Raw genomic sequence first — 24,134 nt, forward strand, 5'->3', positions numbered from 1 at the left:
AGCATTATACTGAGGTCAGCGAACAGGTGGTAGTTGCTGAGAGCCATATCTGGTAAATATGGTAGCGGCGGAAGCAATTCGAAGCCCAACTCATGAAATTTTCCATCGTTTTCTTTAATTTGTGACACGGTGCGTTATCTTGATGACGTAGCACTTTCTTTTTCTTCAAATGGGGCCATTTTTTCGCGATTTCGTCCTTCAAATGCTCCAATAATACAAGGTAATATTCTCTGTCAATGGTTTTTTCCTTTTCAACATAGTCGATAAATATTATACCATGCGTACCCAAAATACTGATGCCATAACCTTGCCTTCCGACTATTGCATCTTTCCACGCTTTGGAGTCGGTTCATCACATGCAGTCCACTCGGCAGACTGTTGATTTTATTCGGTTTTATTAAAAATTTGGTTTTATTACGATTGAAGAGCTTCAAACACTTCTCAGATTCATAAATTGCGTGCATCATGCTCGGTGCTCATTTCGCCTCGTTTAAACTTAGAAAACCATTTATCAACGGTTGATTTTCCTGGTACATAGTCCTAATAATGTTAGAATAGAATAGAATAGAATAGAATAGAATAGAATAGAATAGAATAGAATAGAATAGAATAGAATAGAATAGAATATAATAGAAGAGAAATCTGTTTTATTGTCATTAAAAATTGTACAATTTTATCGACAAAACTTACAAAAGTCAAGAAAACAAAACAATAACAATTCAATTTACTAAAATTACATAAATCGTCAGTATAAATTAAAATAATAATAATAATAATGGAAGTTAATATAGACACAAAACCGATTAAACTGAGGGAACCAGAAATGCGCATAAACCACCTCACCAAAGACGAAAAACTGCGCACCTGGATGGGTAAACCTCTGCACGGGCGACATCCCAATGAGATCAGTCAAGACTCTGTCGACAATACAGCGTCGAACTATTGGTTGACATCGGGAAAGATGTTCCCTGAAACGGAGGGTTCATTACTGGCCATTTAGGATCAGGTAATACCAACCATAAATTACCCGAAACATATCGTCAAAGACCCTCAGGTTCAAAACGACAGATGCCGATATGGATGTCAAGCCCAAGAAACCATCCAACATATTTCCGGGGGCTTCCAGGTATTTGTTGCAACTGGATACAAGGAACGGCATGACTCAGTTGGAAAGATCCTTCATCAAGAGATAGCTTTCAAACTGGGACTTCTCCAAACGGACCATCTCCCATATTATCAATACGTCCCTGAGAGTATGCTTGAGGATGGTAACTACAAGCTATACTGGGACCTCACTGTGCTCACAGACCAAACAGTGGCACATAATAGACCAGATTTCGTACTAGTTAATAAATTAAGAAAACAAACAACACTAGTTGATCCAACAACAATAATCTACGTAGTAAATTTACTGAAAAGATCGCCAAGTACATAGATCTGGAAATTCAAATACGGAGACAATGGAGAATGCAAAGTACCCAGACAATACCGATTTTTATGTCTACTAGTGGAGTCATTCCGAAGATCTTCATCGAAAGCATAAAAAAGCTGTGTCTCAATGAAAATCTTTATAAGACCATGCAGAAAGCTGTACTACTCGCGACGGCCAGAAGTGTACGAAAATGTTTTGGAGATACACCTGCATACCAAGTCACCTAGGGCTCGATAATATGGAAAGAGTCCCACCAGGGCACAATCCTTTTGATACCGTAGGTATCTGAGATGAGTCAATTTTCCCCTTAGAGGGAGTGTGAGCGGTATGGCTAAATCTGGATAACGTTAAACAGAAAAAATCAAATGCAAAATTTAAATAAATTGCAAATTGCAGAGTCTACCAAGTAATTAAGTTTAAAAGTTAAGCTGCTGCATATGACACCCAAATATAGATAAAAAATAATAATAAAAATACTTCTTGTGCAAAGGGTACTATAATTTCTTCGTTATTGATTAAGAAAACCTTCTACTACATAATATGGTCTTTCAGATAGGTAGGCTTTTGTCAGTTTGCAGAATTTAGGGAAAGATGCTGCCGATTTAAGTAGTAGAGGGAGATGGTTGTAAAGTTTTTTTGCGGAATATAATAAACATTTCTTTACGAATATAATCTAGATACTATAGAATATAATAGAGAATATAATATAGATCTCAGATGACGGGGTCGGTAAACAGACGTCAAAGGTAGAATTTCTCGTGAAGTAGTCACGATTAGGTCTTGGTGGAAAAACATGTAGATGTTTACGAATTAAGCAAACAGTTTCTAAAATATACAAAGATGGAAGGAGGGTTAAAATTCCGTGATCTTTGAAGTAACTTCCGCAATGTGTTGTTCTTCTGAGGACAAACAGATATTTTATTGCTCTTTTTTGTAATTTGAAAATAACATCGAATTGGGCAGCTATACCAGAACCACAAAAAGGAAGACCATAAGGAAGATGTGACTCGAACAAAGAAAAATATGTTATTTTGGAAGATGCTAAATTGAGTTCATTCTAAACAGATCTTATAGCATAGCAAGCTGAAGATAGTTTTTTCCTTAACAAATCGATATGGAGGGACCATTTAAGGTTGCTGTCTAAAAAAATACCAAGAAATTTTACAGAATCAACGGTACTGATCTGGCTGTTATTAAGAGGTAAGGGTTAAAGAGCTCCTTTATAAGATAATGCTACTGTTTTATCTACGTTAAACGAGAGTAAATTAGAATCAGACCAGGTTTTTATTGTAAGTAGATCAGAAGTTATAGTAGCATGAAGAGTTGCAATATTTGAGTTGCTCCAAGTGATATTGGTATCATCAGCAAAAAGACAGATTTTTCCATCGATTTTTAAACTAGTGATGTCATTAATAAAGATAAGGAAAAGTAGAGGACCCAATACTGAAACTTGAGGTACCCCAGATACAATGTTTTTGAGACTAGAGTCTGTATCATTGTAAAAAATCACTGAAATTATTATCCACGTTAATCATGCATGTTAATCAAGCTAAGCTTTAAATTCGTCAGTATTTTTTTTGCCAAAAAGCAATGCTCTATTAAGGTACGAAAATCCTTTTTATCCATTTTTTAAAAACTAACACAAATTGCTTCACTCAAAATGCTATATCTCATAAACAAATAGTTCAACAGCTGTCAAATTTATACACGCATCTTTAGAAGGTTGGGGCTGAATAAAACTAATATGAATTTAATACCAGTAGTGCCACCTATGTGTCAGTCTACGAACTTTTCATCCCGCACATAATTTTATTAACACCAACGTTCCTCTACAGTGATTAGCGCGCTAATAACCGGTAAAATAACGGAAAATATAAGAAACATAATACGTTGTGAAATGAAAATAGGTGAAACTACTAGTTTAAAAGTACTAGTTTTATTTATGTAAAAAACCTCTGTTGTATTTTGGAATAAGTATTTATTTATAAATTAAATTAAAAATTCAAACTGATTAGAACATTTGTTTCGAGCGAACGTTTCGGACTTATCAGTCCATTTTCAGTGAACTTTGAAATACTTGCGCTAAAAGCTGCAAAACTAAACAGTTGTTGAGTTTGAAGACTAAATAGGTAAAAGTATTAAATTAAACGACATAATTTTGGTGAAAATGGATATAACTATCCGGTTACACTATGTGTCCCTAATCGAAATAGAAATTACATATGTCTTTGACTGCAATATGTTGGCAGGCTATTGCAGTCCATGGACTGATAAGTTTGAAAATGTTCGTTCTGAACTATTATAGTGTATTTAGATTTTTATTATAATTTTTTAATTATGAAATAAATACTTTTACCAATTAAAACAAGTTTTTTATTTTACTTCGCCCTTAAAGATCATCATCATTCTCTTTGCCTTATCCCTATGCGGGGTCGGCTTCCCTAACTGCATTTCTCCACACAATTCTATCTTGGGTCATATCAATGTTAATCCCCTTTACCAACATGTCCTGCCTTATCGTCTCCCCCCAGGTCTTATTTGGTCTTCCTGTCCTACTCCTTCCAGAAATCTGCACTTCAGCTATTCTTCGTATTGGGTGATTAATGTCTCGACTTTGAACATGACCAAACCAACTTAACCTATGCTCTCTCATTTTGGCATCAATTGGTGCCACACCCAGACTTCTCCTATTATACTCATTTCTAATGTTATCTTTCTTTGTCACTCCACTCATCCATCTAAGCACTCTCATTTCCGCTACATGCATTCGTTGTTCCTCTTTCTTTTTCACTGCCCAATATTCAGTTCCGTACATCACAGCCGGTCTTATGGCTGTTTATAGAATTTTCGCTTCAACTTCAATGGAATTTTTTTGTCACACAACACACCACTCGCTTCTTTCCACTTCATCCATCCACCCCTAATTCTACTGCATGCATCTCCATATATTTCTCCATTACTCTGTAATACCGATCCTAGGTACTTAAAATTATTGCTTTTCACAATCATTTCATCATCCAAAGATACCATTTTATTTGTAGTAGCTCCATCTTTAAATGAACATTCCAAATACTCTGTTTTTGTCCTACTAAGTTTTAAACCTTTTTCCTCCAGAGCTGGTCTCCACTGTTCCAGTTTTTGTTCCAAGTCTCTTTCACTATTTCCTACTAACACGACATCATCAGCATACATTAAGCACCATGGAATGTTACCCTGTAGTTTCGCTGTTATCTGGTCCAAAACTAATGAGAATAAATACGGACTAAGCACAGAGCCTTGGTGCAATCCTACTTTCACATGAAATTTATAAGTCTCTCCCACACCTGTCCTAACACTAGTTGTTACTTCCTCATACATATCCCTCACAATCTTTACATATTCACCAGGGACTCCTTTCTTATTGAGTGCCCACCACAGAGTCTCTCGAGGAACTCTATCATTTCTCAAGATCAATGAATACCATATGAGCGTTTGTTTCTTTACTCCTGTATTTTTCCATCAACTGCCTTATAATGAAAATTGCATCTGTCGTTGATCTACCCTGCATAAGCCCAAATTGATTCTCGGATATTTCGGTCTCTTTACGTATCCGTCTATCAATTATTCTTTCCCATATTTTCATGGTGTGGCTAAGCAGTTTTATAGCCCTGTAGTTTGTACACTGTTGTATATCTCCCTTGTTTTTGTAAACAGGTACCAGTATACTGCTTCTCCATTCGTCTGGCATTTGTCTAACTTCCATAATTCTATTAAATAGACCTGCTATCCACCTTGTTCCTGTCTCTCCCAATGCTCTCCATACTTCCCCATGAATATCATCTGGTCCTACTGCTTTTCTTTTCTTTATTTTTTGAAGCGCTTGAGCCACTTCCTCGTTGGTTATTTTGGTGACTATTGCTGCTACTGTGTCCGTTGACTCTACAGGCTGTCTGTCAAATTCTTCATTTAACCCTTAAACGCCCAACCTTTTTTAGGTTCCATGTACGCCCAAGGGTGGGTAAAAAATGTCCACCTCGAAAATAGCTAATATATTTATTGTTAGTTGTTGGACATGGATTAAACTTAAGAATCTTATGCTTAATAAACACAGCATCATATAAAATATTAATTTAAACAATTTAAAAACCTTACAACAAAATTACAATATACATCAAAATAAACATACCATTAAAAACCATTAATTCAGATTTGTCGATTTTCTCCACATTCTTCTTTTCAGACTCCTCATTGGCTGATAATTGTGTCGATTATATAAATATACGTCGATAATTATATGGATTATGTTCCTTCCAACGAGAAATTATATACAAACCTTTAGTAACAAGTTTTACCAAGGGTGTACTTTTTATGCTCACCCACATTAAACTCACGATATTACTTTTATTTTCAAATATATCGGTAGAACCAAATTAAAATTCGATAAAGGACTGTCTTTTTAACAATAAATAATTTTTGAAAAATGTTTAAGCACGTAATAAATGTGTTACAAGAGAATCCGCATTAGGTGGACATTTTTTACCCACCCTTGGGTGTTTAAGGGTTAATAAGCTGTCAAAGTACTTTCTCCATCTCTTTTTGACATCCCTTTCGTGAACTAGTATTTTATTATTTTCATCTCGGATACATCTAATCTGATTAAAATCTTTTGCTTTATTTGCTCCCTGTTTGGCTATTTTATATATCTTCGTTTCGCCTTCCCTGGTATCAAGTTGATCGTATAGGTTTGAATACGCTTCTGCTTTGGATTTTGCTACTGCTACTTTCGCTTCCTTTTTCGCCACCATATAGTTTTGAAGATCTGTGTCGGATCTGGTTTCTTGCCACTTTTTATATAACTTTCTCTTCTCTTTTATTTTTCCTTGTACTTCGTTTGACCACCACCAAGTCTCTTTTTCCTCTAACTTTTTTCCTGACGTTTCCCCAAGTATTTCAATAGCAGTCTCTCTAATACTATTGGCCATTTTTCTCCAAATTGTATTAGGGCTTCCCTTCATGTTCCAACATATTTTTTCTACTATTTTTCTCCTGAATAGACCTTCTTTCTCATCTTTCAGCAGCCACCACTTGATTTTTTGTGGTCCTCTCCGATATTTCTATTTAGTTTCGCTTTTTATTTCGATGCCCAGAACAAGCAACTTATGTTGTTGGCTTGCGATCTCACTAACTGTTACCTTGCAGTCCTTGCATTCACGTATGTCTTCTTTCCTTATCATGAAGTAGTCTATTTGGGATTGATGTTGTCCACTTTTGTAGGTAATAAGTTGAGTTTTTCTCTTTTTAAAAAATGTGTTAACAATCGCCATATGCAATGCTGTTGCTAATTTAAGCATGTCATCTCCAGCTTCATTTCTAGTTCCAAAGCCTAATCCCCCATGTATTGTTCCATATCCTGTCTTTGTTTGGCCCACATGTGCATTGAAATCACCTCCTATTATAACTTTCTACTCTGCTGGAATATCACTCAGTACGTCTCCTCATTGATCATAGAAAGCTCTTCTTTCATTCTCACCCAGACCTGTTTGGGGAGCATACACACACAACATTCAATACCTCTTTATAAATTACAAATTTCACTGACATCATTCTATCACACGTTCTTACAACTTCTACTACGTTATCTTTCATTTCACTATCAGCAATCATACCAACTCCATTTCTAGTGTTACTACTCCCTACATACCACAATTTGTATCCTTCACCTAGTTCTTTTGCCCTTTGTCCTTTCCACCTAGTTTCTTGAATACAAGCAATTTGAACTCTTTTTTGTTTGAGCGCATCCACTAACTCCAGACTCTTACCTGTAACACTACCAAGATTCCACGACCCTATCCTGATTTTTCTAACCTGCCAATAGGTGTTTTAATTAAATATCTTTTAAGAATATATTTAAATATTCTTATTAGGATGAAAAACTTTGACTTTTACAGTTATTTTATTTTCGTATAATTTACGGGAATAAATAATATTGGTGAGAACGGTGGAAAGATCTTAAATTGTCACCCTGTAACGGGCACAATGTTTCAGGCTTTTAGTCAATAACATTTAGACAAAGGCTCGCGAAACTGAAAAATGTATTCATTTCTTGCTTTGTTAACGAAACAAACATTAAGAAACTTTAAGTCTCAACAGTCCTTCTCCTTTACAAATTCGAAATGAAGCTTTATAAATTTTTGATCCTGTTTCACGGTTCCTGTTTTCGCATTACATCTTCCCAGGGTAACCCCTGAGAAAAATAAACTTCGATCGTACTTTAAAAAATCTAAATATTTACTTTGGGGATGTAAATCCAACAAGAAAAGAAGTGAATCTTTTTTTAAACTTGAATGTGATTTTTATAAAAATATTTTTCTGTAACTGGTAGAGGGATTACACACAAGGCGTAAAATTTTTACACAGTAGAAATTCTAAAAGTAAAACGCGAATTTTCCGTAACTACATGGTATAATTTAATGGTTCTAATAAAATAAGTAAACAGGTCATATACATATATCAGCCTTCCTAAATTATAACAAGGCATCTGATACGGTGAAAAATAATCCGTTAATAAAACTACTGAGAACTACAAAGAACATCGACACACGGGATATAAGAGTATTAACTAGTTGGGTCCTGGTGAATTCGTAACTATTTTAATCCCCCATCCTAATTACAGGCCAGTTGGTAACTCTGACCTTCAGGTAATTTTTCGGTAACCAATCAACTACCGGTGAATTCGTAACTAAATATACTCTGGGCTAATTAGCAAAATACAAGGAAAAGTTATTTACCAGCAATTTTCTTGCTGGACTCGAATCTTATTATTGTATGTATTAATAATATAGATATGCAAAGTCCGCAGATAGTGTGCTACTTTTTTTTATAAACAAAATGGCGCCCGAAAATCGGGTTTTTTTTTTCAATTTTTGCTCTATAACTCCAAAGATTTTAACTTTAGACCAAAAACACCCAAATAAAAATGCACCGCAAGTAAATTCTGCATAGAGACTTGTTTTTTCCGATTTACTTCGACGAAAACTTTCCACGGAAAAAGCGGGTTTTTCCAACAAAATCTTTAATTTTCAACTAAACTTTTAGATAAGTAGTTGTTAACTAATAATTAAATAACTTGGTAACGTAAAAGCCCTTTCCGTATATATTATAGTTCCAGAAGTCTATGGAAATTTAATGAACAGTTTAGCAACAATTGAAATGTTAATTAAAAATTTACGGTCGCTATAATAACGACAATAATTATGATGCATAAGAATAACTATGATTTTTCATAAAAATACACTATACCTATCTAATGCACTTTACAGAATTGAAATTGGAATATTTAAGTGGCCTCAGGAATATTTTAAAATTATAAACAATTTTTTGGTTTATAAACAAATAGAATATCTCGGGAAATATTAAACTAAATGAATTGTGAAAACGATATTCGAAAGACAGCGGCAGGACGCTTCTTTTAAAAGAAAAAACTTTAATTATGATGAGTGGTTACTGAGCTACAACCTGTCAAATTTGACCGGATTTTACGACAAAGATATAAATAATAGGATCATAGTTTTCAAACCATCACCTTTTTATTTTTGTCCTCTTTCTCCACACCAATTTTCATATCTTGAAAATCCTCATAACATATATTATTATAATAAAAAGTATCGATAATACGTGTGAAAATTGCCAAAAATAGCAAAATTCCAATCAAAAATTAGGTTGGAGAAAACGTAACCCTCAAAGTTCAAAATCGGTATACGTTAACAAAATGCATTTTCTCGGTTTCCCATGGAGCAATTTCCTTCATTCTTTTTTTGTTCCCTAATAACTCAAGTAGAGCCGAACTAACGCATTATTAAATGTCAAACTTGCTTTTGTTTTGTTATAATAGATTAATTTATTTATAAGAACAGAAAATTACATATTTTTTCCAGTTGTAGGCTTTTTTTAGATAAACTTACAAGTGTACCTTTTAAAGTTAAAAACATAAATATTCTCATTTGAAAGTTGTACAATTATTTAAACAATTTTTATTTAAACAAATTAAAATAATGTGTTATAATAAATAAATTAATTTATTATAACAAAACAAAAGCAAGTTTGACATTTAATAATGCGTTAGTTCGATGACTCTACTCGAGTTACTTGGGAACAAAAAAGAATGAAGGAAATTGCTCCATGGGAAGCCGAGAAAATGCATTTTTTTTAACGTATACCGATTTTGAACTTTGAGGGTTACATTTTCTCCAACCTAATTTTTGATTGGAATTTTGCTATTTTTGGCAATTTTCACACGTATTATCGATAGTTTTTATTATAATAATATATGTTATGAGGATGTTAAAGATATGAAAATTGTTGTGGAGAAAGAGGACAAAAATAAAAAGGTGATGGTTTAAAAATTATGATCCTATTGTTTACATCTTTGCCGTAAATTTTGGTCAACTTTGACCAGTTGTATCTCAGGAACCACTCCTCATAATTAAAGGTTTTTCTTTTAGAAGAAGCGTCCTGCCGCTGTATTTCGAGTATCGTTTTCACAATTTAACTTAGTTTAATATTTCCCGAGATACTCTATTTGTTTATAAGCCAAAAAATTCTTTATAATTTTAAAATATTCTTGAGGCCGCTTAAATAGTCCAATTTCAATTCTGTAAAGTACATTAGATAGGTATAGTGTCTTTTTATGAAAAAATCATAGTTATTATTATTCATCATAATTATTGTCGTTATTATGGCGACCGTAAATTTTTAATTAACATTTCAATTGTTGCTAAACTGTTCATTCAATTTCCATCAGCTTCTGGAATTATAATACATACGGAAAGGGCTTTTACATTACCAAGTTATTTAATTATTGGTTAACAACTACTTATCTAAAAGTTCAGTTGAAAATTAAAGATTGTGTTGGAAAAACCCGCTTTTTCCGGGGAAAGTTTTCGTCGAAGTAAATCGTAAAAAACACGTCCCTATGCAGAATTTAATTGCGGTGAATTTTTATTTGAGTGTTTTTGGTCTGAATTTAAAATCTTTGGAGTTATAGAGCAAAAATTGAAAAAAAACACGATTTTCGAGCGCCATTTTGTTTATAAAAAAAGTAGCACACTATCTGCGGACTTTGCATATCTATATTATTAATATATACAATCATAAGATTCGATTCCAGCAATAAAATTGCTGGTAAATAACTTTTTCCAAAAATGGCCTATTCTCCGATAATCAGCCCAGAATAATAAAGGTATAATCTTTTAGACTTGAAATAAACATATGGAAAATCTGTTTGCTTTTAAATTATCAGATTTAAATAATTTATCATTGCTAAACATCTAAATATTGAATTTACAATTACTTGATAAAAACCAAGCTCGTGCAGAGCTATACTTCTATACTTGATGGAAATAATATTTATAACACGTTTTAATGAAACACTGAAATACTGTTTCAATTATTTTATTAAGATATTTCAATTTTTGCCATTTTTATAGGTACATATACAGGGTGTAACAAAAATACAGGTCATAAATTAAATCACATATTCTGAGACCAAAAATAGTTCGAATGAACCTAACATACCTTAGTACAAATATGCACACAAAAAAAGTTATAGCCCTTTGAATTTACAAAATGAAAATCGATTTTTTCGAATATATCGAAAACTATTAGAGATTTTTTATTGAAAACAGATATGTGGCATTCTTACGGCAGGAGCATCTTAAAGAAAAATTATAGTGAAATTTGTGCTACCCATACAAATTTTATGGGGGTTTTGTTCCCTTAAACCCCCCCAAACTTTTCTGTACGTTCAAATTAAATTATTATTGTGGTACCGTTAGTTAAATTCAATATTTTTAAAACTTTTTTGGCTCTTAGTATTTTTTCGATATAGCAGTTTTTATCGAGTTGCGGCTTCTTTTTTAATATGTTTACATAAAAATTTTATGGGGGTTTTGTTCCTTTAAACCCCCCAAATGTTTGTGTACGCTCCAATTAAACTATTACTGCGATGCCATTAGTTAAACAAAATGTTTTTAAAACTTTTTTGCCTCTTTGTATTTTTTCAAGAAGGCAACTTTTATCGAGATATGTCTTCTTTTTTAATACGGTTCAAAATATACCTAAAAATGTAAATCATACATAAATTTTCATATTTTTACCAAGTCTCCATAATCGTACTTATTAACCATATACAAATATGTGTTGGATTTGACAAATATTTAAAATATCTCGATAAAAACTGAATTTTCGAAAAAGTACTAAGAGCTAAAAAAGTTTTAAAAATATTGTGTTTAAGTAATGGTACTACAATAACAATTTATTTGGAACGTACACAAAAGTTTGGGGGGGTTTAAAGGAACTAAACCCCCATAAAATTTTTATAGGGTGTCCAAATTTCACTATAATTTTTTCTTAAGATGCTACTGTCATAAAAATGCCATATGTCCATTTTCAATAAAAAATCTTTGATAGTTTTTGATATATTGGAAAAAATCTATTTTCATTTTGTAACTTCAAAGGGTTGTAACTTTATTTATATGCACATTTGTACTAAGGTAAGTTAGGTTAAATTAAACTATTTTTCGTCCCAGAATATGTGATTAAATTTATGACCTGTATTTTCGTTACACCCTGTATAATACAAATATAATATTTTTAAGGAAATCAACAAACATTCGGTTTAGATTTAAGGTATTAGATTTAATCAATGGTTTCGAATTCACCTGAAGAAAGTTTCGAGTCGGCAGGTCAGGTAATAGAAAAGTGACGTATTTAATTGGCCGGTGTACATCTTGATTTGAAAATTTTTGTCATTAAAAGTTACGAGTGGGCGCGTGTCCAAATAGTTTGCATTATGACCAAGAACCTGTCATCAGAATAAATAACTTAAAAACTAATACAATAAAAACCAAAAAAGGTGTTAGACAGAGCTGTGTCTTGTCACGATCACTATTTAATCTATATTCAGAGGATATATCCAAAAAAACATTAGAAGATGAAGCAGCAGGCATAAAAATAAATGGCCTACCAATATGTTAAATTAGATATGCTGATGATACAATACTAGTAGCAGAAACTATTACAGATCTACAAAGAATTTTAGATAAGGTGTTGCGACGAGTGAAGAATTTAGTCTGTCACTAAACAAAGAAAAGAAAATTCATGGTTATATCAAAGACAAATATTAGAAACATTAATCTACACGTAAATAATAAGAGTATATAGAACGAGTTCAGAATTGTAACTATTTAGGGACAAACATTAGTGAAACAAACGATTGTACCAAAGAAATCAAAATTAGAATAGAAAAGGCTAGAAGTGCATTCACTAATATGAAACAAATATTGTGTAGTAGAGAGCTCAGCCTAAGTCTTAGAAAACGAGTACTAAAATGTTATGTATCTTCTGTTATTTTGTATGGTGTGGAGACATGGACTCTTAATAAACAATGTCTCAATAGGTTGGAAGCATTTGAAATGTGGACATATCGAAGAATGCTGAGAAACTCCTGGACAGACAGAATAACCAATGGAAAAGTACTAAGGAGAATACAGAACAGCAGGGATATAATGGATTCCATCAAAATAAGAAAACTTCAATACTTGGGTCATATAACACGCGGTGACAGATATGAACTCCTAAAATTAAATATGCAGGGAAAGATTCAAGTAAGGCGCAGCATATGTAGGAGAAAAATGCCCTGGCTGAGAAATCTCAGAGAATGGGTTGGATGCAGCTCAACTGAACTATTTCGGGTTGTAGTGTCAAAAGCTAGAATAGCAATGATGATTGCCAACCTTCGTCGCGGAGATGGCATGTAAAGAAGAAGAATAAAATAAGTATCAAACATTTTTAAGTATAATGTTTACATCGGATCTAGCCATAATAATTATCGGTGTAGGTATAGTTAACTCCGGGGAAATATACCGATTTATCTGATATGAAAATGTTTTCCAATTACATTTGAATACACTTTGGGCTGGTTGTTCGAACGCCAGTCAAAAATGGAATCAACAGATCATTACCAAATATTTAATTACTGTCACCAACTGTCAATGTCAACTTTGTTTGGGTTGCTAAAAACATAATTGATTACAATTATGAGATTTATTAATCAATTATGTTAATAATTGTTTTGTTAATAATTAATAATTAATAATTAATTAGTCAATCAATTGTGTTAGTTATCATAATGATAACTACCATAATTGATTACAATCAACTGATTGACGTACGAATGAAGGGTGTTGTCATTGAATTCTTGTTAAGGGGACTCAATTATAATCAACTTTTTGATTATCATAACGAAAACTTTGTTTATTTACGTATTTTAATTCATAATATGGAAAATTGCTATTATTAAAAGTAGTTTAGAATTAATAATTATGTTTTAATGTGCAATTACATCATTCTAATTTAAATGTTATGAACTATAAAGGTAGTTTACTTTTGATCGAAATTCATATTTTTTATATACCTCGTATAAAATTAATAAAATTTTACATATGATGGTTGCATCATAAATCTTAGAACATGAAGAGGTTTCTTCGTCAAATTAAAGATAAAAGGGTTATAAATGAAAATGTTGTTGGTATCCATAATTTGAGAAAAATCTTCAAATATTTTTTCCATTAGAAGGATGTAATTGCACATATCAGACCATAATTTTTTATACCAAACAATATTATTTCATATACTGTCGGTTCGATAAACTCAGACACAACTGGTTAGTGATTTTAGTCAATAATTTTGCCAATTTGGCAAAAAAATAATTACTAATTAGTTAATAATTACTAAATAATTAGTAATTTTGTCAATTTTGTCCATTTTGTCAAAATTCGCAAAAAAATTACCTACTAAAATTACTAGCCAGTTGTGTCGAGTTTAGCGAGCCGACTATATTTTAATTTCATTCCAAATGGAACAGTCCATTTATCATAAAGGGGAGGCCGTATACCCGTATAAACCTTTTTAAAACTGTTAATAAATAATTATTGCTTTTAAAATATACTCAAATTGTATTTTTGAACATCTTATTTATTTTATATAATAATTAAATTCACTATCAAATATCATTGATGTTTTATTAATACTTAATTTAAAATTTAGTTTGACATTCACGAAGTGTCAAACTCAAATGTAAATAACCTATGCTTTGCTTAACAAATTGAGATTAAAAACTAGTCTACTTAATAGGAACGATTTCAGCTGGATGTGTAGTGTTACGGCAGAAAATAAAATGATTTTGACGTCACATTTTAGATTTTGAAGTCGATTATCTCGAAGACGGTTAGAAATATCGAAATGCCGTTTTCAGATTTGGATTTAGAAGGAAAAACTACATAAGAATCCATCGATAAATCTGATAGTATTGCAGGAGCGGCAACGCAATAACACACACACTTTTACGAATTTATAAACGAAATGTTTTCGTTGAAAATATTGTACAAAATTTAGGGTATTGTTAATCAAATTTATGTCAAAAATCGAAATTATCTGGTATTTTGTAATTATATTTGTATATAAAATAAATCAAAACTTTACTGATTTAGTAATTATTCAATATTGATAACCATCGATTAAAAATCGAAAGCGGCCATATTGCAAAAGTGATCTGTCATGACTGTTATACGAAATTTTTATTGCATGTTGATATGTTTGTACCATAAAAAGAAAAAACAAAATATGACTACGTTGTTAACGTTTTTTATGGTTGGCGATAAAATTTTTTATGCACCACGTCAGTTAAAAGTCTTTATCAAACTCGTCTGTTACTCGCCTCGCTCGCTTCGCTCCCTGTGCTTGTAATATCAGACTTGCTCGATAAAGAGTCACTTTATTGACTTGGTGCATAAATAACTGTTATTATGTTGAACTGTTTTGGAATCAAATTTAATGAATTTAATAAATTTTATTAACGTAAATTAATTATTAATGTTTGTATATTGTTTCAGACCAACTTTCAAGTAGCGTGTTGTCTTCTTTATTTTGGTAAGTAAATAATATTTGATAACGAAATATCTTTATTTATTGTCCATATACACAAAGCGTCGAAAACAATTTGAATGAAATTCTAAGAAATTTATGTAAGACTTTTTTTTAGTATGCCCAACAAGACAAGTGTTTAAAGATTTTTGAACATTACTTTTAACAATTCGTGAATTTTTATTCACTGATTACCAGAAGGGAAGCTTTTGAGATTTGTTTTTTATTATTTTACCATCAATATTGTATTATATTGACAGTGTGGAACATTGTTATGTTCAAATTTTGTGTGCAGAATTTGAGTCAATTTTTTTATATTATCGTTTTTAATATTCAAGCTTAAAAAATGCAATATTCAATGCAAAAGAAGAGGAGTGACATCACAAAACAAAACTGTAGTTTGCATCTCATTCTTCGATTTATTGTTGGATTATGAAACTGTTTAAACGTACTCTCTTATAATATCTACTATTAACACAATATTCAAATTCGTCTTCTTGGATGATTCTATAAAAAAATCTATGATAAATCTTCTTTTAGCATCTCACAATTTCTCCGCTTTCGGTCAGCTTACCGCTTATCTGACACGTCTCTTGTACAACACGTTATCGGCCACAGGGAGGTGTCGGAAAACGATTTTGTTGGCAGTTTATTTGAAATTTATGCCCCAACTCTCTGACCACGTCGAACGCAGAACTTGGCCCAGTTCCAATAATATTCTCCGAAGGAGTCAATGTAGTATTCACAAAATTTTTTTTTTTTTTGACGCGAGGGTTGATATAAAAAATATAAACTCACCGCGCAGGATAATAATGGGTGTTTTTTTTAGGGGTACAGAACTTTGAATTGGAATAAAACAATATTATATTGTACAACAGGTGAGAAAAAAGACATATTTCTCATGGGCGCAGAAGTTTGTTGACACCAGCCGAGGCACGCGGCGAGTGCCGCAAATCAAGCGAGGGAGAATTATGTCATTTTCTTACGTGTTGTACACTGTACTTTTTCTATGGATGCGGTTTTGTCAATAGTTTAAACTTCAAAATTAAATAATTTAGGTGCTTTTAGGTATAATACCGGGTGTCCACTTATATTTTTCCCCATTTTAACTGCCTATAACTTCTAAACGGCTTAAGATAGAAAAATGCGGTTTTCGCTGAAATGTTTTATTTTAGTAAAAGTTTTGTCTGAATGTATTGAATTTTTATATCACTTTTAAATACAAAAAAAAAATTGCGGATTTTTGGAGAAAAACGTTGTTGACTTTTTTGTAATGGAACACCCAGTATATTTTTTTGTAAATTGAAAGAAAGGTCATTAACCTATCCAGCGATATAAAGTTTTTCAAAATCGGTTGTCAAATCACTGAGTAATTAATTTTTAAAATGAGGTGCAACGTGGATATCACATACCTAAATAACATAACTAAGCAAAATGATATTATGTTTCGTGATTTCCACATTGCGACACCTGATATGAAAAACATTGTATCTCCACTTACAATGTTTTTCAACTATGGCTTAAATAGCATCTATAAACGATGACCTTCAATTTGGTCTAAGAAGTTTTATCCTATCTTATGTAATTATAAAGTTATTTAACAAAATAACCTCATTGTAAGTGCAAATTTTTGATCACTGGGTGGAAAAAACATTGTAACCAATGTTACAATATTACATTTTTTTATTATTGATGAAAATTTTTTAATAAAACATTGTAACATGGGATACAATGTTTTTCTCGAAACATTTATTGAGTAAGTTTTTATATAACTGCATTGTAAGTTGTGATACAAGAAAGCAAGATAGTGGAATATTACGATGAACAACATTGTAAGACAATATAGTCAGGAGGTAAATTCTATATTATTAACTGCTGAGCATAGTAAGCATGCCTCAAATCGTAAAAACTCACATAAAAACACTAGTTTAGAATTTCAAACAAAAATAATAACACCTATATCATTCACTGCTGAACTAACTTCTACTGATGAAACTCAGATAATCATAATGGTCACAGTGGATTGCACGCTCAAGATACATCGACAGTGGAAAATTCTACATGCACCGAAGATACAAGTTCACCATTAGATACGTCTGCTAAGAAAAACAATACCTCAAGAAGAAAAAACTTGGAAGGAAGAGACAAAGGGATCCTAGTGTTTGGAAAATGAACGTCTTGAAGAAACTGAGGAACTCTGGCAAAGAACATACTGGCAAAACTGGAAAATTATCGAAAATTAGAGAACTGGGACCTGGATGTAACGATAAATGTATCAGAAAATGTAAATCGAAATTATCTGAAAATGATAGACTCAATTTATTTAATAATTTTTGGGCAATGGCTGATCATGACCAACAAAGCGAATATTTATGTAGATATGTTCTCAGACAAGAGAGGAAAGTTGCAAAGCTAAAAGAGTCCAGAAGACACTGGGCATATGAATATAATTTGCAGTTGGAAGAACACCGACTTCAAGTTTGTATGAAAACATTTTTGGACACTTTTAACATAACAGATATGTGGTTAACTACACTATTAAAAAAAATTTATAGTCATGAAGGCGGAGGTCGTATACCTGGAGATATGCGTGGTCGCCACAAGAACAGGGCAAATGCTGTAGACGAAAGTATTAAAAATTCGATTCGTGCGCATATTAACTCTGTTTCAGCAAAAGAATCCCATTACGTAAGGCAAAGAACAAGTAAGATCTATTTTGATGGGTCTTTACCTTTTCCCAAATTGTATTCACTATATGGTTAGATGTTAGAGAATCACCCATGCGATAAACCAACCACCAAAAGTCAGTATAGAAACATATTCAATACTGAGTTTAATATCGGTTTTTTGCACCGAAAAAAGATATGTGTCTTAGATGCAATCTACATAACACTAAAGCAGAGAAAGACCAAATAGAAAAAGAATATGATGAAGCCAAAAATCGCGATAAAGAGGTTTCTAAAAAAACAGAAACGGTTGTAACTCCCTGCTTCGATTTGCAAAAAATATTAACTACGCTCCAATCAGAGGTATCATTGTTTTATTATAAAAGGAAGTTTAAAGTGTAGAACTTTACTAGCTTTGATCTTGGATCTGCGGAAGGCTATTGTTATGCATGGGATGAAACCACAGGTAACAAGTGGCCTAATGAAATAAGTAGTGCGCTATTTGATTTTATTAAGAGAAAAGTTGCTGGTGGAGCATTAGAATTTAGAGTTTATCCAGATTGTTGTGGAGGACAAAATCGAAATCGAATAATATTTTAATGTATATTTATGCAGCTAAAATCACGAATATTAATATTACACACACGTTTTTTGAGGTGGGCCACTCTCAATCTGAGGGTAATTCAATGCACACCCTTATTAAGCGAAGAAAAAAGAACCAAGTTGTTTATGTACCACAACAGTGGTATACACTGATAAGGTGTGCTAAAGTCACAGAAAAACCATACGATTTGAAAGAACTAAGTCAAAATGACATCTTGGACTTTAAATCAATGTTAGAGAAAATGCCGAATTGGGATTTAGATATAGATAAACGCCAAGTTTTCTGATCAAAAATACAATACGTAAAGATATATAAAGAACAACCACATATTATTAATTTGCAGTACGATCTTATTTCTGATCAATTATCGTTTATAAACTTAGAATGCAAACCAAAATCGAGCAAAAGGCTACCAAATCCAGGAATAAAAATATACACGATTTATGGGAAGTAAAAATTCCTTTAGCATATAATGGGTTACTTCCCATAACCACTTCAAAATAAAAAGATCTTGTTGCTTTGTGCTCTGGTAAAGCTATACCAGAGAAATATTGCAGTTTTTATTTAAATCTTCCCCACTCTCAACACACGGAATATTCGGATGATGAATCTGAATAAAAGTTTGCAAGGGGTTAATTTTGTTTATTTTTTAATAGAATATAAACTGTTTTATAATTTGTAAATGTTCATTTTGTAATAAATAAATCTAAAAATATTATTTTATTTACCTACTTCTTGTTAGTATGTATGACGTAAATTCTTAAATATTACTTGTCTGCGCAAAAAAATCACGTTTCAAGTAAAACCAATAAAATAAATTAATTATAATCTCTTTATTTGGATATTTACTGATTAGTTACAATTTACATCCACCGAACCAAAGAAACATACTGTGTTGAAATATCATTGTATGAACCACTTACAATGATTTTCACCTAAAATTCTGAAAAAATTTGCTATTGTAACTCGACCTAAATCAGGACCAGTAATGTTGACAACAATGTGATATGTAAAAGTGAAAAGCTGAGAAAAAGTTATAAAATATGGATTAAGAACATCACAAAAAATGTAAAAGCTGACCCAGTAAAAAAATAAAATGTTTTGGAAATTTCTTTAAATCGCTCTCCTGTAAACTAAGCAAAAATGAGTTACAACGTTTTTCATATCAGGTGTCGATTGCATCTCTCATTTTAAAAATTATTTGCTCAGTCATTTGGCAACCGATTTTAAAAAATTTTATATCTCTGGATAGGTAAATTACCATTTTTTCAAGCTAAAAATATACTGGGTGTTTCCATAAAAAAGTCAACAACGTTTTTTTTTCAAAAATCCGCCATTTTTTATATAAAACCGGTATAAAAAATGGTCATTTATCTAAAAACTTGAAAAAACGGTCATTTGCCTATCCAACGATATAATTTTTTTTAAAATCGGTTGTCAAATGACTGAGCAATTAATTTTTAAAATGAGAGATGCAATGTGGAAATAACATAACATAGTATCAATTTTCTTAGTTATGTTATTTATTTATGTGATATCCACGTTGCACATCTCAATTTAAAAATTAATTACTCAGTGATTTGACAATCGATTTTGAAAAACATTACATCGCTGGATAGGTGAATGACCTTTCTTTCAATTTACAAAAAAATATACTGGGTGTTTCATTAAAAAAAAGTCAACAACGTTTTTTTTCAAAAATCCGCCATTTTTCTTTTCGTATTTGAAAGCGATATAAAAAATTCAATCCATTCAGACAAAACGTTTACTAAAATAAAACATTTCAGCGAAAACCGCATATTTTTATCTTGAGCCGTTTAGAAGTTATAGGCAGTTAAAATGGGGGAAAATATAAGTGGACACCCGGTATATGCATAAATTAAAATAAAATATATACAGAGTGAGTCTGTAATTTGGAATAAGTTCAATATCTCAAACACTTATTATTTTTTTGAAAATTCCTCAGACCCGTCGATTAGTATTTCAAATTGTCATTTTTGACATACAATAATAATGTATACAGGGTGTTCCAATTTAGAGATATGACGTCATCGTTGATTTTCTTAAACGGCAACACTGTCATTTTGATAGCTATTTTGATAGGGTGTGTAAAGTTACACATAACTACAAAATTTCAAATTTTTATTCCCTACCATTTACAAGATAATAAAAAATAACAAAGTTATGAAAAACAAGTAATTAAATAATAATTGAATTTAATTATTTCAATTAAGGGGATGGGTACATAATTTCAGCTGCAATGCTATTCAAATGGGGATTTATTTTTTTCGAATCCTGAGAAAACTAAAACGTATTTGTGGAAAATTTAAACGCAGAATGAAAGATTACATTATTAACGAGGGCAGAAAGTCCCTGAGAACTTCTATAATGTTTATTTTAATAAGTTACAGGGGTGAAAATTAAGGGAAAATTTAGTGTGATTTTTAATTTCAAATATCTTATTCAAAATATACTTTTTATTTATTCTAAGGGACTTTCGGCCCTCAGTAATAATTTAGTCTTTCATTCTGCGTTTAAATTTTTCAAAAATATTTATTGGTTTTTTCAGGATTCGAAAAAAATGAACACAATGTCCGTGGTAATATTTTCCAAATCTATCTTTGTCTTACAACGCACTCAGTCGAATAGATAAGGTTTGTTCCAACTCGATACAAAACCGTTCTTGAATCGTTACGCGCATGCGCAATAACAAATAATTATGCGCAGTAACACATTTTTCGTTACTGCGCGGTTCATGTACCGTTCAAGAACGGTTTTGTATCGAGTTGAAACAAACCTAATATTGTCAGCATATTGTCAGTCAGACAGTGACAATCAGTGACAATTTTAAATATTTGACATGGCATCGGGAATATTTTGAGTTTTTGATTAAATAATATTGATAGTGTATTTGATAAATAATTGATTTAAGACGTGAACTTAGTAAAAAGTTATTTATTGTTTATTATTTGTGGAAGATCCAAGCAGAGAATACATCAGGATAATATATTCTGTGATCCAAGTAGTTTGTTGTTAAATATGTTCAAAATTGTAAGCGTTCCGTAGTAACAATATGTAATTAAAAAATCACTTTAACACTTTTCCTCTTTTCTCGATTGAGTGTTAGTTTTTGTTGTACATATAAATTATTACAATCACTGAATACATAGTTAGTGAAAAAATTATCACATTTATTAACTGAATTAATAATTTGCAATTATACAAATAACAGTTAACCAAAAACATTCAAAAGCCATCTCTTTAAGTTAATGATGACATTTTCAAGTAGAATGACATTCTAGTAATGTTTACATATCCATACCAGTGTGAATTTTACTACACGTAATTTGCCGTATAAAGATAGAAAAAGTAGGGATAGCCGTAAAATATTTGCGAATTATGTACCGATGGCCTTAAGCAAATCCTCATAATGTTGCCCTAAAATATTGTCAAATAGTTAATGGGCAACAATATGAGCATTTGCTTAATTGAAATAATTAAATTCAATTATTATTTGATTACTTGTTTTTCATAACTCTGTTGTTTTTTATTATCTTGTAAATGGTATGGAATAAAAATTTGAAATTTTGCAGTTATGTATAACTTTACACACCCTATCAAAATGTCTATCAAAATTACAGTGTTGCAATTTAAGAAAAGCAACGAAGACCTCATATCTCTAAATTGGGACAACATGTATACAGTATTATTGTATGTCAGAAATGACAATTTGAAATACTAATCGACAGGTCTGAGCATTTTTCAACAAACCAATTAGTATTTGAATTATTGAATTTATTCCAAATTACAGACATAACAACTTTACACACCCTATCCAAAATAGCTATCAAAATGACAGTGTTGCCGTTTAAGAAAATAAACGATGACGTCATATCTCTCAATTGGGGCACCCTGTATACATTATTATTGTATGTCAAAAAGGACAATTTGAAATACTAATCGATGGGTCTGAGCATTTTTCAAAAAAACGATTAGTATTTGAGATATTGAATTTATTCCAAATTACAGACTCACTCTGTATACATGTAGGTATTTAATATTCTTAAAATCTATATACTTACGTTATTTATTTAAAATTCTATTTAACAGTTATTTTCGAACAGTTTTGAAAGGTAGTTCCTGGTAAGTTTTGCTTCAACACATATTATTTGAAAACATTAATAATTGTGTTTGTATTGTGCATGTTACCATGGAAACGGCGATCATATATATGGAAAAGGAGAACCCGTGAGAAAAAATATTTCTCACTACAATGGCCGACTTTTCTAACTTCATGAGAAATTGTTCGTTTTGAATGTATGTAAGTAGTGAGAGAAGTTACACATTGTATAGAAAGTGTAGAAACATAGAAAAAACTGATTTTTTTATGTTTACATGAAACTGAAATTTATTTTAATTAGAAAGATAATTATGATTTCTGGCATATGACCGCCACGGCTGGCTCTGACGTAGTCTAATGTGGAGGCCCAATTTTCGATGACATTTTCCAACATTTGTGGTCTATCGACAGTAACGCGACAACTGTTTTCCTACAAGTGGTCAATCGTTTCCAGCTTACTGTCGTAGACTAGCGGCTTCAAATATACCCAGATAAAATAGTCTAGCATCGTTAAATCTCACGATCTTGTAGGCCAATTCACGAGTCCGAGCTCAGTTACCAAAAGTTTCATTCAATAAATCGATGCTAGCACGAGCTCTGTGACATATTACACCGTCTTCTTGAAACATAACTCCTGAACATCATGGTTGTTCAATTGAGGAATGAAGGAGTCAGCAATTATAGTTCTACAGTGGTCACCATTAACTCCAAAGTTCTACCCAGCAACGTTTTTGAAGAAGTACGGACCAATGACTCCTCCAGTCCGTAAAGTACACCAAACAATCAGTTTTCCTGGATATAATGGTGTCTCAACATACACTCAAGGAGTATTCTCACTCCAGATGAGGCAGGTTTGTTTGTTGACGTAGCCATTCAACCAAAATTGAACTTCATTGCGAAACAAAATCCGCTTATAAAAATCTGGTTCAACGGATATCTCTTTTTGGGCCCATTCACCGAATTTACAGCTTAATAGGTTATCATGTAGCTCCAATTCTTACACGAGTTAGATTTTGTAACCTGGCAAACCAAGATCTTTTCGCGAATTCTATGTTACGCTCTATAGCAGCAACTTCTTCTTTATGCGATATACGTCTTTGGCTTATTAACGTTTACAGAGTAGTAGAGTCATCACTACAATACAATACTGTATTACAGTGAGTGAAGTGGTGAGTAGTGAGTGAAGTGTCTGGAGCCTCAGGAGACTGAGACACCGGAAGCCCTGAAGATGACGCCAGAGAGGACGTCGAAAGCTCGGCCTAGAAATCAACGACGCTGTGCAACCCGGACGCCTGGTGAGTTTAATTTTAATATGGGTTTGGGTATGGGTATGAAGACAGAACCAACTGCAAT

At 32.0% G+C, this 24,134-nt stretch overlaps 1 protein-coding gene across 1 annotated transcript in view; it reads left to right on the forward strand.

Annotated features, from left to right (window-relative positions):
- The window catches only part of LOC114324319 (uncharacterized), a 903,318-nt gene that overhangs the window by 104,442 nt on the left and 774,742 nt on the right, over positions 1-24,134 (forward strand). The window contains exon 2 of the mRNA XM_050661074.1: positions 15,361-15,397. The gene's annotated coding sequence lies outside the window, so the exon portion shown is untranslated. The remainder of the gene's footprint in view (positions 1-15,360; positions 15,398-24,134) is intronic.

The sequence above is a fragment of the Diabrotica virgifera genome, chromosome 9 (assembly GCF_917563875.1).
Source record: "Diabrotica virgifera virgifera chromosome 9, PGI_DIABVI_V3a".
In the NCBI taxonomy this organism is placed as follows: Eukaryota; Metazoa; Arthropoda; class Insecta; order Coleoptera; family Chrysomelidae; genus Diabrotica; species Diabrotica virgifera.